General features: G+C 41.0%; 1 protein-coding gene across 3 annotated transcripts in view; it reads left to right on the plus strand.

Moving 5' to 3' along the window:
* The window catches only part of ZFYVE28 (zinc finger FYVE-type containing 28), a 629,789-nt gene that overhangs the window by 88,311 nt on the left and 525,045 nt on the right, over positions 1-16,433 (plus strand). The window lies entirely within an intron of this gene.

Genomic DNA, 16,433 nt, shown 5'->3' on the forward strand with positions numbered 1-16,433 from the left:
TCATCTGCTAGTGTTGATTGATAAAATGATTACATTTCATCCTACTACACCAGTCCAGTCAAACAGGTGGGGTATATCCCCCTACCAGCTGATGTAGGAAGATCATACAGACTTTCTCCAGGATTCCTAATTATGTGTAAGTGTTGCAGCACAGAGAAACTCTAGTATAATTTACCGCCAACAGATGGTAGGACTTTACTGGTGGTGCAACACGATTTCTTGGAAGGCATTGATCCTACAAAGGGACATGCCCCTGGTTCGTCCAGGAGAGCAAATTCACTGAAGAGGTTCCCAGAGGGGACTGGGAACCTCTCACTCCCAGGATTACAAGTTCCCTGTCCTTTTCCTGGTGACAGTGACTAAGAGTGTTCTGTGATGGATGATACCTCAGAATCTGATGCGGGGTGTTAGTCTTTTGACCCCTTCTTGGATTCTGGTCATGATGTATGCAAATCTGTCTAGTTGGGGGAGCCTATTGTCTAGGTCAGATGGTCCAGGGGCATTTGACTCCAGAGCAGGTGTCCTCATCCATCAACCACCTGGAAACTAGAACAATAAGATTGGCTCTCTGTCTCTTCCTTCTTGTAATCCAGGGAAACTGTCAGTATTGTATGACAATGCAACAGCAGTACCATATTTGAACAGACAGGGTGGAACCAGAAGTCTGGGAGTATTGGAAGAGATGATTCTTCTCTTTCCTCGAGCAGAAGAGAATCTGGAGCTCTTATCGGTGACTCATGTGGCAGGCTAGAAGAATGTTTAAACAGACTTCCTAAGCAGAAATCTTCTAGATCTAGGCAAATGGGAATTGAGCCAAGATACTTTTCATCACATGGTTCTCAGGTGAGGTTTACCTCCATATGGTTATAGCTACTCGCAGGAATGCCAAGGTTAGTCAGTTCTTCAGTAGTTGCAAGGACATCAGTGCCAAGAGCATAGACACTCTGATTCAGCCTTGGCCAAAGGGAAGCTTTCTTTGTGTTCCCTCATTGCCACTGATCAACAGGGTTTTGCATAGGATCAAAACAGAGAGCAATCATGTAATTCTTGTAGTTCTGGAGTGGTTTCAGAGGCCTCAGGTCTATCTTCTTTGCGCTTGTTGAATGCATGGGGGCTGATCATGTCTAGTCCTCTTCCATTCTGTCTTATTACTTGCCTCTTGAAAGGACATGCTTAAGGAGGGGATACTGTTCTTCTGTAGTTTCCACTTTATTGAATGATCATAAATCTTCTATTTCCCTGCCTTTTATTTGCGTTTAGCACATTTTCGAAATATTCTGCAAGGATTGGATGGCTTCTCCATGGCATTCTGATACTCCTTATATTTTAGCCTTTCTTCAGGCAGGATTCGAGAAGGGCTTGGCCTTATTCTCTGAAGATTCAGGTTGCAGCGGGTTCCGTTACAGGGCAACATTCATAGGGTTTCGGTAGCAGGGTGGATGTGGACCAGTTTTCTTTGAGTATGAGGTTGTGCCTTGCCTTCAGACTTTTGGTATCTTAGTGGGACCTCAGTTTGGTCTTAAAGGCACTGGTCTCTTTGCTCTTTGAGCCCTTGAAACAGGCTTCCCTGAAAGATCTCACCTTGAAAGAAGTCTTTCTAAAAGCAGTTTGCTTTGCTCACCATATTTTGCGGATTGAGGCTTTGTCTTGCAGGGATCCTTTCTTGGACAGGAGGGTGGACATAGGAGGTTTTTTTTCTCTCCAAGCATGTTTGAAGTATTTTGTTTTTCAATTTGATTAATTCTCTTTGATTTTAGTGCTTTGTCATAGGACTACTGAAATTTCTCTGTGCTGCACCACTTTTATATAGTAGTGGTGCTGTCACAGAGAGAGTCTGTGCGCTCTACCTCCATCTGCTGGAAGGGGTGACATAACCCACCTGTTCGGACTGGGCTGGGGTAGCAGGATTCGTGAAAAGAAAATTAACAGGTAAGAACATTTCTCCTTATCAAACATTTATTCACCTCTTTTGTGTTTTTTGTGGGCAAGATGTGTGTGGCATTCCTCCTTATTGTTCATTCTGCTTGGAAACTGAAATGTGCAGGATGTTGAGGGTGGTAAGATGCCTAAGAGGGTTTTGTTTTTTTCCATTTATCTGTGGTGGCTTACCAATATTGGTTATTATGTAAAAAAATAATTGCAGGACATTTTAGAAAACATTAGATAGTTTTATAGAGGGCATCTGGGCCTAGGTTGAAGGTGGTTATAAGGATGGGTTCCTTACCTGGTCTCACTCTGTACCTTTCCATCCCTTAGATTCTAAATTTCTTTTGGCCAGGGTGGGAGGTGTGTGAGCAGGGAAGGGGACGTCCTTGCTTCTTGTGCACCTTTCATCCATGCAGCTGGAACTTGCCTATTAGATGGCTTCTGGGTGCAGGGGAGCAAGAGAGTGGATGGGGCAGTTCTGGTGGTTTTAAAGGAGAAGGCATGAAGCTGTCCCCCTCCCCCTCCTTTTGCTATTCTGAGAGTTGCTACCTCCCACCTGCCCTCTTTGGCAATCTTTTATTGTGTTATTTGATCACATTCAGGTCAATACAGTAAAGTGCGGCCGCGGTTACCCCGCTCCTAACCCGCTTTCTACTCACTTTCTGGCCGCGTTAGCCCTTCCTGCAATACACAATTCCCTTTAACCGATTCTTACCACCTCTTTAAATCACCAGGTAACCCCTTCCGCCCGCGGCATGTATATTAGATGTAAACGATCGAATTAGCTATTCCCTCCCATACAGTAACGCGCGCCCCGACTATCGCTTTTTTACCCTGCCGTTTTGCCGCGCGTTTAACCTGCTAACTTACCACCTACCCTTACCCCTGTGATAGAGGCAAGGGTAAGGGTAGGCGGCAAACTTACCCCCAGCCCCCGCTCACCTGCCCTGGCCGCGTCAATGGGTGCTGGTCTCCGGGACAGCCCCAGTCCTCTCCCCTCCTCCCGAAGCAAGGCTGCTTTACGCACCTTGCTTCGGGAGGAGGGGAGAGAGGACTGGCAATCTCGAGTGTAGGAGAACCGTCCACTTCCTGGTATCTGTCATTTCAAATGACATTTGAAATGACAGATACCAGCGTGTCCGTGAAGCGTTAGGCCAGCGCACCCAGGATACTGTATAGCGCTCTATACAGTAAAATGGGTTGCGCGGGCCTAACGCTTCACGAACGCATTTGCAAGCAATTTAAATACAGTATCGAGCGGTAGGTGAGCCGGACTGTACGTGCGGCAACCGCGGGTGCGCCCGGCACTAACGCAGCTCTTCCTACCGCTCCTTACTGTATCAGCCTGATTGCTTGTTACCTATTTTGTTGCAGCTTGTCTGGGCGCAGTTACCTCAGCTTTTGGGACCAAGGAACTAGTATTAGAGCTGTCTGGCTTCCAGAAAACTTGGGTATGATTGGATGCAGTCATAGCTGTATGGACACCTTGCTGGAATATGGTGGGAGCACTGTATGGGGTAGTGGGTGGACTAATTCCTACAAGGTTAGGTGCTCTGTGGTAGTATATCTTGCTGGGGTGTGGCACAGAGGCAGGTATGGCAGTTTGGGATGGGGAGTTTGGTTTGGGTATGCTTAGTTAGAATGAATAAAGCTGTGGCCTTTTTGTATTTCATTCTGATCTGCTGTGTGAGGATGAGCCCTGATTATCCAGACTACACCTATTATCAGCAATTGGAACTTTTTCAGTTAGGGACAGGTATCTCAGATTAAGGATAGTCTCACCTTTGGTCTGGGACAAAAGATGTCCTGGTGTTGAGTGAAGAAATGTCAGGTCCTCCCTGTAAGCCATTTATTTATTTATTTAAAAGTTTTATATACCGCACAACGGGGTAGGGATCTATCCATCTAGGCGGTTTACATAATCACACATACATAATTAAAAGTCCATACATAAATTACAAACATTTTAAAATAATACAATGTCTATTTGATAAGATAACAGATATAATGTATTGTGGGTGGGTGTTATATAGAAATAACTTTATAAACTACCACTGCTGCTATTTAAAAAGTCCCCAGATAGCTGTCAAAACACAGGGTAGTACAGCGTCTGGAATCCAATGGATTACACGATCTGAAGCAACATGGTTTTATGAGAGGAGAGCGTGCTAGATGTAGTGTACTTGGATTTCAGTAAAGTCATGGTTCCACATAGGAGATGTAAACTGAGTGCTCTTGGTATGAGCTCTAAAATGGCTGTTAGAAAGTGTTTGAGTGGGAGATGTCAAAGGATAATGGTAAATGGAGTTAATTCTGAGGTTCATTACTAATGGTGTGCCATAGGATCGGTCCTTGGATCTATTCTTTTCAACATTTTTGTAAGCAGTGCTGCAGAAGGACTATTTATTTATTTTATTAGTTCTTATATACCGCCTCCTCCGAAGTTCAGAGCAGTTTACAAAGAATACATACATAAAATTCTAAAAATAACAAACAATAAAATAGAAAAAAAACAATAAACATAAAAATAGAGATGAAAATAAAAATACATAAAACTAGAAACAAATAGTGGCTAGATAAAAATGGGTAGGGAGTCTACAGAGAAAAGGAGGAAGCGAAAAATCTAAAAGAAGCACATTAGGGAGGTTAAGGGCTATCTGGAAAGGTTTATCTTTTTGTGGATAATACGAAAATCTGCAACTAGGAAGGTGTGGTAAATGGTAGTGTAGTGTGAGTAATGGTCTAGAATCTGGCAGCTAAGATTTAATGCTACAAAATGCAGGGCCATGCAGTTGGGCTCAAAAAGCTAAGGGAGAGAGGGGTGAAATTCTTCTATGCATGAAACAAGAGTGGGATTGCGGCAATTATAGTCTGATCTTAAGGTGGAAATGAAGTTGGATAAGGTGATGGCAAAAGCAAGAAAGATGCTTGAGTGTTTAGGGAAAGGAAAAAAAGAGATAATTGCCCTGTATAAGTCCCTGATGAGACCTTATTTGGAATATTTTGTACAGTTCTGGAGATCTCACCTTAAAGTATATAAACTGGATGGAATCTGTCCAGAGGGTGGCTACTAAATGACCAGTGGTTTTCATTATAAAGCATATGGGGACAGACTTGGAAATCTAAACAAATATACCTTAGAGGAAAAGTGGGATAGGAGAGATGTGATAGACATTGCAAATACCCCCAAGGTATCAATGCACAGGGCAATGGCCTCTTTCAACAGAAAAATGTTTCTGGAATGAGGGGGATCAGGGTGGTGGATGCATGGAACAGCCTCTCAGTGGAGACAAGGGCAGTATCTAAATTCAAGAGAGCATGGCATAAGCTCAAGGGATCTCTCTAGTTGAGTGGTTGGTGTGGATGGCCTTTTTCTGCCATCGTGTTTCTGTAACAGCCAAAGGCAAGAAAGCAAGTATATGAGAGGAAGAAGTGTTCTCTGACTCTAGCCTAACTTGGCAGAGATGAGCAGGGATTCCTAGATATCTATATCTCTGTGCCTGTCTGAGTTGGGTGTTTTGAAAATTAATGGTAGTATGAATGTGCTCTTTTGGAGCCAGTGATCACAACAGGACTATTGGAGGTGCAACCTTAAAAACTACGTTTTGAAATGGGAGGATTATTTTTAATTCCAGGGACTGGATCACACAGATCTAGGAATCCATATGAGAATAAAATGCCATGAACTATGTGAGGTCTAGACAGCAGTTGGCATTTGTTTCTCCTGTAAAATGTTATTTCTGGATAATGCTTTTATTTATATATATATATATATATATATATATATATACACACTACATATTCTGGTTGGCCTTGGATTGTCATTTGTACGATGAGATCAGCTATATTTTTGTGGTCATATAATTTGTAGTGTTTGCATTTCTACTATCTAATATATAAGAATTAGTGATTTGGGACTTAGGGATGGTGTCCGTCAGAGTGACAGCTGCAATTTATCTTGGCAGATCTGAGGCACCAGGCTTGTAGCAACAGATCAATAGGTAAGGACACAGATGACTGTCATAATATTCTTAGGAAAAAGGTGTGTTATGCAATTGTCTTGTTAATATTTGTTTTGTGATAGGTTGACAGACAAAGAATGATGATACTACATGCCAGCATCTGCTGTATTACTAACATATCTTGTTACAGGTCGCAATTATTCTGTACAGTGTTGATGGGGCTACATTTTTAAAAAAGGTTTTTGCTTTAGAACCTTAATGGAAGTATTAATCTAGAACAAGACCCTATTGATTATCTATTGTGTGCAAAAGAACCAGTGGTGTAGGGCTATATGTGAGATGCTTGGGGGGGGGGGCGGGGGGAGAATTGTGCCGTAGGGTTTATGCTTTAAGAAATAAAGTACATTTCACAGTTTTGTGGTGGTTTTTCTGTAATGAGTGTATTTCAGCCGTTTGCACCCCTAGTCACTCAGGATCATGCCATTTCTTTCACATAGCCCGCTCCCCATCTGGACATAAAGATCTGATTCTTTGCCCCCTCCCCCTTTCTCCCTTCCCCAGTATACTTCCAATTCCAATTTCTTTTCCTCCGAGGCTCACCCCCCTGCCACCTGCTCTGTGTAGCTCCATTGTTTGATACCCACTCTGCTGCTGTTTGAAAACATTTCTCTGGCAGCTCTGTAGAGGAGTCGGCCTGTCCCATGTTGACAGATCTAGCATACTGCATGAAAGCCTGGAGGGTGTGGGGCCACAGTGGTGCCTATGAAAATGATAGGCCGACTCTGTACTTAACTGTCTTCATTCACAACATGGCCAGAGTCCTGATATTTGCAGTAGAACTGTGGATCAGATATCTGAGATGCATTGGGTTGGGGGATGAAATTGGAGGTCTGGGTTGGAGAAAGAAAACTGAGGTCCACAGGGAAGGAGGGAAATGGGATTTAGTGGTGCAGGTAGGCAGAAACTTTGCCACCCTAGGAACAGGCCTTTTAGTTAAATTAGTTAAGTAAAAATATTGAGGCCGTTTATAATTAGGACAAATGCGAATCCACAAATTCTGCTGCCAAAAATGTAATAATAAAAAAAGAACAATTTCTGTATTATATTGGTATATCATACATTCTTCTTCGCTCATCCACAGTGCCGGACATAATCCAGAGAACTAATCATGTGACAGCATTTTCATTTGATCTTACAAACTGTCTTAATATCTAAACCAATATTTTGTGAAGTCAGATAATTGGAGTGAAGAACCTGACATGGATCCTCTGTTTTTCCCTGTACAGAGCTGCTTTAAGGGCGAATCATCAAGCTATATTTATGTATCTACAAAAACAAACATTGCAGAACTTGTTTAGTACTGTTGATAAGTGAATCGGTGAATGTATGCTACATCAAAAAAATTTTTTTTCCAAATGTGTTTTTCTTTTTTTTTTTTGGTTGGTCTGCTAAAACGTCACAATCTAACAATCCAATTTTTCACATACAACATATTTTATGGCAGCAAACAATTCAGTCTATTTGATTAGTTTATAAAAAATTTTCATGATTAATTTTTCACAGGTATTACACTTCAAACACAGTGGGTGAAGGCAACACTTTGCATGCAAGAATCTTAAAAAATAAAAGTTAAAAGGGCTTGTATTTGGGCTAGCAAGGACTAAATAGGAGTAGCAAAAAGTCAGGTCCAAGTACTTTCCTTTCATCTGAGATGCTCCAGTGGGTTTTCATAATCTTTGAATCTTGTGTGTATGTATGTATGTATGTATGTATATGTGTGTGTGTGTATGTATGTATATGTAATTATATATATATATATATATATATATATATATATATATACACACACTTTTTTTTTTTACACATGTTTGCTGTTTAATCCTTGGTCTCTGGTCTTTTACTTGGTGCAGATTATCAACCTTATCTCAACAGAGTACTTAGTGTGATTTTTTCATAAAGGGCTCAATTTCTGATTTAAGGCTCCTTATTTAGGCACATGTATTCACAGCTTTAAGGTGCCAGAATAAGATGCCTTGCAACAACTGAACATAGGTGCCTTACCTTAGGTATGAGGTACGGACTCAACTAAATTTAGAAATCTTAAGCGCCCAACACTGCTGAATGCCTAACTTCATGACCCTGTCTGCCTTTAAGGCACTTAGATTTCCTTTTATTTATTTAATTTATATACCACCGTTACTGAAGTCCAGGGAGGTGCACAATATAACATCGAGATCAACATAAATATAATCAACTGACAGACAAAAATAATGCATACATTAAAACATTATAAAGTGTTTAGGTGCTTAGCTTTTAGTTATGTACATAGGTCTTTTGAATATTAGACTATTAGAACAAAGTCTTTTTCTCTTCAAAATAACTTGGTAGCCTAAAAGTTATTTGCAGATTGCTTAGTTTTTTGGTGCATGTGTCTATTTAAGGGGGAGAAAGGAAACCAATACCAACTATTTCATATAGAACTATAGAGAAAAACATCAAATTTTGATTAATTTTTTGTCTTATTTTCTTTTTATGTCTATACAGTGGTTTCCAAAAGTATTTGACCCCCTAAAATGTCAGCATTGTGTGGATTACAAATGATACTTGCACAGATTGTTTCAGACAGTAGTATGTTTACTGCAAACCAGTATGGGCTTTAAAGTACATTTTCAAAGTCCCAATTCATTATTTCTCAGCGTTTTTTTGTAAAGCAAAATTAAAAACAGAAAAATGCTGTTGCATAAATATTCAACCCTTGTGCTGTGGAAGCTCCAACTTTACACAGAGGAAAGATAGTGCCCTAACAATTGGTCTCTACCTGTGAATCATTAAAAAGATCAACTTTTCTGGATAAAAGACTCCGAATTCCAGTACCATTCTTTAATCTGTGAATCTGAAGGAAAGCTGTGAAAATGAAGAACAAAGAGCATTCTAAGGAAATTAAAGATAAAGGAAAAGGCTACAAAATAATATCCAGGTGCTTGGATATCCCAGTGAGCACTGTTGGATCGATTATGTGGAAGCGGAAGCTGTATCATATCATCCAGACACTGCCTAGACAAGGTTGTCCCTCAAAACTCAGCGTCAGAGCAAGGGAGGAGACTTGTGAGGGAAGCCACAGAGAGGCCAGCAATCACTTCGTAGGAGCTACAGCATTCAGTGGCTGAGGCTGGAGTGGAGGTGCACCAGTCAAGCACATCAAGAACTCTGCATACAACTGGCCTGCATGGAAGGGAAGCTAGAAAGAAGCCGTTACTGAAGATAAAAACCGCATGTGGAGTTTCCCAGAAAGCATGAGAGTGACCCAGCTTAAATAGGATAAGGTTTTATGGTCAGATGAAACAGAAATGGAGCTTTTTTTGGCCAATATTCAAAACGCTATGTGTGGCTCAAACCAATACTTGCCCATTCCTCAGCAAACACCATCCCAACCATAGTTCCTGCTGAGCTGAGCGCTTGAGCCATCGTTCATACGTTTCAGAGCGTCACTCATGGGTTTTACATGGTCACTCGCATACATTTTTCCTTGTGCTCTACACGGAAATGGCAACGCTAATATTGGTGCCCAAAAATTGTTGGCTTAAAAAAATTGTTGCTCATAACGAAAACAAAATTGAACACACCTAGTCACTCCTTGGAGGGAGCATCGATCCCAGTAGTATAGAGTTAGGGGGTGGAGGCAGCATCATGTTGTGGGGATGCTTTCCCTTAGTGGGGACTGGGAATTTTGTCAATCAAAGGATGGACAGATGGTACAACATATAGGGAAATACTGCAAGACAACCTGCTTCAATCTGCTAAAAAACTAAAACTTGGGAGGAAGTTCACCTTTCAGCAGGATAGTGATCCCAAGCACAGTGGTGTGCAGTCAGGGCCTTCAAGGGATTCAGTGAATCCCCGGCTCTAACTGTTTTCCTTATTTTATTTGTGGGGGGTTTTTTGGGGGGTATTTTTTTTGTGCGTGTTTTTTTTCCCCAAGTCTGGCAAGGATAAGCAGAAACTCCTGCCTGAGCCTATAACTGCGCTCAACTGCACAATCCACTTCATTGACCTACAGCTAGCAACAGGACTTGCGTTTAAGTGAACAGAATCTCCTGTTGCTGCGGGGCCGCTTGTGCAGCTCCTCTCACAAGATCAGCCCTGCAGCGACAGGAGATGACCTTCCATCAACACAATTCCTGCTATAGACCATGCCACAAAATACATGTGATCCAGCAGGCTGCCGCGGAGCCCATCCTCTGGCGTCTGAAGTTCCTGCAACCATCAGCAGAGCCTATCCTGTTGGTGGCTGAAGACAAATCACAGTGGCCGCTGCAGAGCCCATACCGCTGCAGCTGAAAAAGAGAAGACCCATGACCCAGCAGTATGACGAAGAGGTAGTGAAGAGAACAGGAAACTGAGCCTAAGTGAGTGAAAGAGAGAGTGTGTGCAAGTATGCCATTAAATGTGAGTGCATGTCTGTGTCTTTCTCTCTTTGTGTGGAGAGAGCCACTGAATGAGAGAGTGCCTGTTTGTATGTGTGAGGGAGAAAGTGTCACTGAGTGTAAGTGTCTGCGTGGAGAGATCTCCTAAATGTGAGAGAGAGCCTGAGTATGTGTGTGAGGAAGGGAGCCACGGATTGTGAGTGCCATTTCTTTGTGAATGCCTGTGTGTGTGGGAGCCACTGAGTGTGTGTGCCTTTATGCATGTAAGGGAGAGAGAGTCACTGAATGGGAGAGAGTGCCTGTGTGTGTGTGTGAGTGAGTGAGTGTGCATGTGTGTGAGCCACAGTGTGTATGTCTTTGAGGGAGAGAGTGCCTTTTTTGTGTGAGAGCTACTGAATGTGAGAGAATGTATGTGTGAGGGAGGGAGAGCCATTGTATGAGAGTGTGTGTGTAAAAGGGAGAATGAGCCACTGAGTGTGAGAGGGTGCCTGTGTGTGTGAGAAGATGAGAGCCAGAGTGTGAGGATGCCTATGTGTGTGAAAAAGAGAGCCCACTGAGTGTGATTGCCTATGTGTGTGAAGAGAGCCAATGTGTGTGTATGTGTGTGAAAGAGAATGAACACGTGTGTTAGTATGTGTATCGGGAAGAGAAAGAGGATAAAGTTTGTGTAACCTCTCCCTACTTCCCCAGAACAATCTGTGTGACTGGAAATCAAGTTTCTGGGTATAGAGAGCAGAGGGTTTTTAAAAAATCTCTATTCTTTTTAATTGTTGGATGTTATTTGATGCATGCTTTTTAAAAAATATTTTATTGATGTAATATTTGCAGTGCTGCTCTTTCCTGGGTAGGGTGGTTGATTCCTGGAGTTAGTGTTATTTTGATATGGCAGATTTGTCACTTGGGGTAAATTGCATTCTTGGCAGGCTGTGATATATTTATTGGACTGTGTAAGTATTATCCCAAAATACTGTACATGAATGCCTCTGATCTGACATTTGAAGAAAGGGCCCTTGTAGTTTTAAAAGCTTTTGTACAGTATTTTTAGGAACAGGAGTTTATTTTGCAGATACTTTTAGGTAGCCTAGCCATTTCTGTTTACCTAAAAGGTGGCGTATTGGTGTTTTAAGGCCTGATGTAATATTGCAGTGTTGCCTTTTTATAGATAGGGTTGCTACTGTTTGAGTGCTGCTAGTTAGTGCTGTTTTGGTTTGGGACATTTACTGTATTGTAATTGTTTGTTCATGGCTTTCTGAGGGCCAAACCTGCACCCATTGCATGTTACAAAAGGCCTAATGCCATATGGGTTCCAACTGTCTTTTGTAATCGAGAAAGGGGTCAGAGGGAGCCAGACTGAAGATTTGGGGGGAAGGGGGAGATGGAAGGGAAGAGGGGGGCTGAGGGAGCGAGACTGAATCTCCGGTTATAAATGTCACTGCATGCCACTGCCAAAGCAACACAGGTGTGGTTGAACAAAAAGGTGAATGTTCTGCAATGGCCAAGTCAAAAGTCCAGATCTCAATCTAATCGAGAATCTGTGGTACTATTTGAAAATTGTAGAGTCTAAGCGTTAACCAACCAACCTGAACAGCTCCCAAACAGTGTGCAAAGGTAGTAGAAACTTACCCCAACAAACTTAAAGCTGTTAGTGCAGCAAAAGGTGGTTCTACCAAGTACTAGTCTGAAGGGGTTAAATACTTATGCAAACAGATTTTAATTTTACATGCAGTGAAATAATGAATTGTGACTTTGAAAATTGCTTTACGAGCATGTTATACTGTCGAACAATCTGTGGAAGTGCAATTTGTAATCCACACAAATCTGCTAACTTTTTAGGGAGGTTGAATACTTTTGCAAGATACTGTATATTACTTTTGTAAAACTGAGTCCTAAGGATGTGCCTGCTCAAATTATTACTTAATGGGTGGATGGTCTCAGACTTCAATTCATAAAAACCCATCCTAGCCAATATTTTAAGTCTTAACTGTCTCATGTGTCATTAAAAATAATTTATAGAGCTATGAAATTCAGCTAGGAGTTTTTTGTCATGGTTTCTTGGAATGTCTGCATAACTGGCTGATATATTAGAATATCCAGTTCAGGAACAGAGAATATTGGGGATAATTGCTGGAGTGCAGAAACTGACATAAGAGCCAACCCAAAAATGGGGGTTAATATCGATAATCCTCTGAAATTGTGAGAGATTCATGAACGTTGCTTGTCTTGACACCATTAGAATTATTAAAGGAATAGGAGGAAAAAATGAAGATTCATTTTGGCTATCATGCAGCTATGTAGCCATTAAATACCATTTTTATTTCACAAACACCTATAGGCATGTAATTACTACTCAGTGAAAATGCCTTGTGAACCTGTGTGTTTCCTTGTTAATTACATTATCGGAGCATAGCCCACACGTTATCTGATGCACCTTGAGCTGTGCAGTAGAAATAAAGCTGGAGCCGAACTGTTCATCTTCACTTTGCAATAACTGGGTCTGTAGAAAAGTGTATTTTATCTTGGCAGATATGACCTCAGAGTAATATATTTAAATGTGTTCACGCATCCAAATGTTTTTTTCTTAGAATGTAGAAGTTCACTCAGTCTGATGTGAATTTAATTTGATGTTCTAGAGCTGGCTCATAATGGGTTGTTTGGTTCGGTGAGCAAACAAGAACCTGCTTGTAGGGACTTCCTGCCCGAGCCCGTTCATTCCCTTCCTACCTTTGACTTATATATATATTTTTTTTAAACTGTAGAATTCGGCACTTTTCTTCCCTTGAAGCATCAAACATGCTTTTGTATTTTATTGGGAGAGAGCTATATTTTTTCATATGCATCCCTGCTGAGATTTGGTGAACCATCAAAAAAAAAGAAAATAAAGTTCACATGGCATACTTCTTAGTTAAAGGAAAAATCGCTCCCTGAGCTCCCTCACCCCCTTTCCACAGCTTTGCTTTCTCTTCCCTCTTCTCCCTTGAGTCTTTATCTTTTGTCAGCTAGACAGTCTCTCTTCAAGCTCCTCCTGTAGGCTACACAGCTTTGTTTTCTGAGTGAGATCCATGTGCTAGTTCTTGCTCTGTCTGTCATTGCTTTAGATCTCTACTGACATTAGCAATGCTCATGTTCTCTTGCATAATGGCCCTCAGAGCCACGTGGCCCTAAAAGGTTGTATACTCCAGAAATAAGCGCACTCCTAAACTCAACTGGCATAGGAAAGAGACTATTTTTTTTTTATTTTGTGGAGGAGGAGGGAAGCATTTATTCCATAAAGCATAAAATGATCAATTATTGTGAAACATTAAATGAGAATGAGATACGAGACCTAACACAATAAAACAGTCTCACCCCAGGTAAATTAATAGTTCAGGTAACCTACCTCAGAGGTGTTCAGGTTGAAGCTTGGGAGCTATATTTGATTCACTCAGGCCTTCGCTGAAGTCCTTTACCACCACTGGAGTTTTAAAAAAAAAAAAATGCACCAAATGTTGAAATCTTAAAATATAAGGGAATATGGCATTAGGATGCCTGCCTATTATACTGTCTCACTTGATCAAAAGTTGACAGTGTCTTCTGATCTAACTAGCAGTGCTGCTTCAGGACTAGATGTAAAAAGGAGAACAGTAAAATTGTGATTATATTCAGTGGAGTGGTTTTTTTTTTTTTTTTAAACTCTCGCGGGGGGAAAAAATGTAACCCCCCCTTATGTATTGGCATACTATTTGCTTTCTTGCATTGGGAATGAAAAAGCACACAAACTTGTGTTAATGTACACTCAGCCTTTTGCATAGGCTGAGTGCACATTTTAACTCCAGCAGTCTCTGATACATGATTTATATGCGCAATAAACAAGCAGTTTTGTATGCACAATCGTATCTACACAGACAACATTTTTTCTGCACATAAAATTTATTTGCACAAAAAATACTTTAGCTCAGAAAATATTTTTTGATGTGCAGTCTTGACTACAGGTTCTTGCACTGGAACTCCAGTTTGTGCCCATAGGCTAAGATCAGCCCTGGAGGCTTTACTCCACTGCGGATTAGAAGCTGTTTTCTCAACACTGGAAACTTGAGGTAAGTGAGTTGCACCTCTTTGCAATGGGAGTTAATAGGTAGTGTCGTCATTGGCATGGGATTTTGCTTGAGAAGGTGCTAACCTGTGAACACACATTTTGTGTGCAAAGCTCCTTGTTGCATGGGCAGTAAAAATGTGCATACAGAACCTGTGTGCACAACTGTGGGTTAAACTACGTGCTGTGTTCAGCGACCCCCTCACCAAGAGGAAGTGCTGTCCTTTCTGCAGAGCAAGTTGCTATTCAGTTGAAGCTCCTGCTCTACTATTTATCCCTAACAGAAGCAATAAAATGCCAAAATGCTGCTCCCTCTTCACGGAGGGCTCTATTTTACCTAGAAACAATCTGAAAATAAGCCACGGTTCTCACCACACGATGATTGGTACTCCTCCATTGCTGAATAAGTTGTCCTAGGTTCTTTCTTTAGTACTTAAATAATGGTTTGTACTGTACATTTGATGTAAACTACATCTACCAATTGCAAAAGCAACGAGCTATAGGACTTGCAAAAGACAAACTCAAACAGGGACTCTGAGATTTTGCAGGAAGGAAGCAGCAATTCTTCTTTTCTTATTGAATTATCTTGCTGAGCTGACTCTGAAGCACCGCAGTGGCATTAATTTATGTAGCATAAGGCTAAAGACGAAAGGATTCATTGTTATGTAGCAAACATGATTAGTATTTAATTTGAAATGGCTAAATTCAAAAGCAGAGAGTTAAGTGAAATCGCAGTGTGCAGATAGTGTGATGAGGTCTTCTTTGCTATTTACATTCTCTCCCTCAAAACAAGAGTGGGCATGGGAGAGAGCGCTGTATTCTATGGTTCCAGTATATCTCACTATTAATGTTTGTATCATAAATATGTATTTCAAAATTGTAAGTATTCGTGTTCATATTTACTCTTTAAATTACTGGAAAATAGTATAAATAAGTCGATTGCTGGGAATCTGACTTGGCTTGTCAATCTTCTTTCCCAAATTGACTGCAGAGGCCTGAGTTCCAGAGCGCTGCTTTTGTTTTACTGTACTGCTCATTTCAAAAGGACCATAAAACTGCTGATTATTTAGCCACAGGAATAAATTTATCTGCACCGTGCAGGAGGATTCACATGCACTGTACCCAGAAATGATTTCCAGTTCTAAATATCCATAAACCTGCTAAAAACCCTAACCCATAAGATTTACATTAGCAGGCACCACCTTTCATATGGGGCCACTCAAGCATGTCAAAGTAGCATGGAATGGCAATGGAGATAACTAAGGACTGCAGGGTAAGGGCGCATCTTAACTAAGCTGCAAAGTCATCCGAGGCTGTGTCTGGAATACATTTTTTTTTTTAATGCATTACTGGCTGCTGCTTTCAAAGTCCTTGCAGTTATAGGAATTGCAATATAAAATGTGGTTAACCTAGTTCTGAAACTAAATATAAGGAGATAATGGATACTACTTGTGGATAGATATTTGTGAAAATTGGATAGATCTGCAGCCCTTGAAACCTCGATGTGAACTCTCTTGAAATGGAAGTATAAAGGAGGTGCACTTTTTTCCATATTTGTGTCGGTGGTGACCTGCAGCTACAGTGAAAACTGGTGTTTGTGATCAAATTATTAATGGATATAGAAACATTTTCATGATTTATGTTTGTATTTTGTACCCCCTTCCTCCCATTGTACAATTGTAAACGGTTATACATTTAATATATCCATGTGTACAATTCTGGTTGCCGCATCTCAAAAAAGATATAGTTGCGATGGAGAAGGTACAGAGAAGGGCAACCAAAATGATAAAGAGGATGGAACAGCTCCCCTATGAGGAAAGGCTGAAGAGGTTAGGGCTGTTCAGCTTGGAGAAGAGACGGCTGAGGGGGGATTTGATAGAGGTCTTTAACATCATGAGAGGTCTTGAACGAGTAGATGTGACTCGGTTATTTACACTTTCCAATCATAGAAGGACTAGGGGGGCATTCCATGAAGTTAGCAAGTAGCACATTTAAGACTAATCAAAGAAAATGCTTTTTCACTCATTGCACAATTAAGCTCTGGAATTTGTT

Source organism: Rhinatrema bivittatum, chromosome 1, assembly GCF_901001135.1.
Source record: "Rhinatrema bivittatum chromosome 1, aRhiBiv1.1, whole genome shotgun sequence".
Lineage (NCBI taxonomy): Eukaryota > Metazoa > Chordata > Amphibia > Gymnophiona > Rhinatrematidae > Rhinatrema > Rhinatrema bivittatum.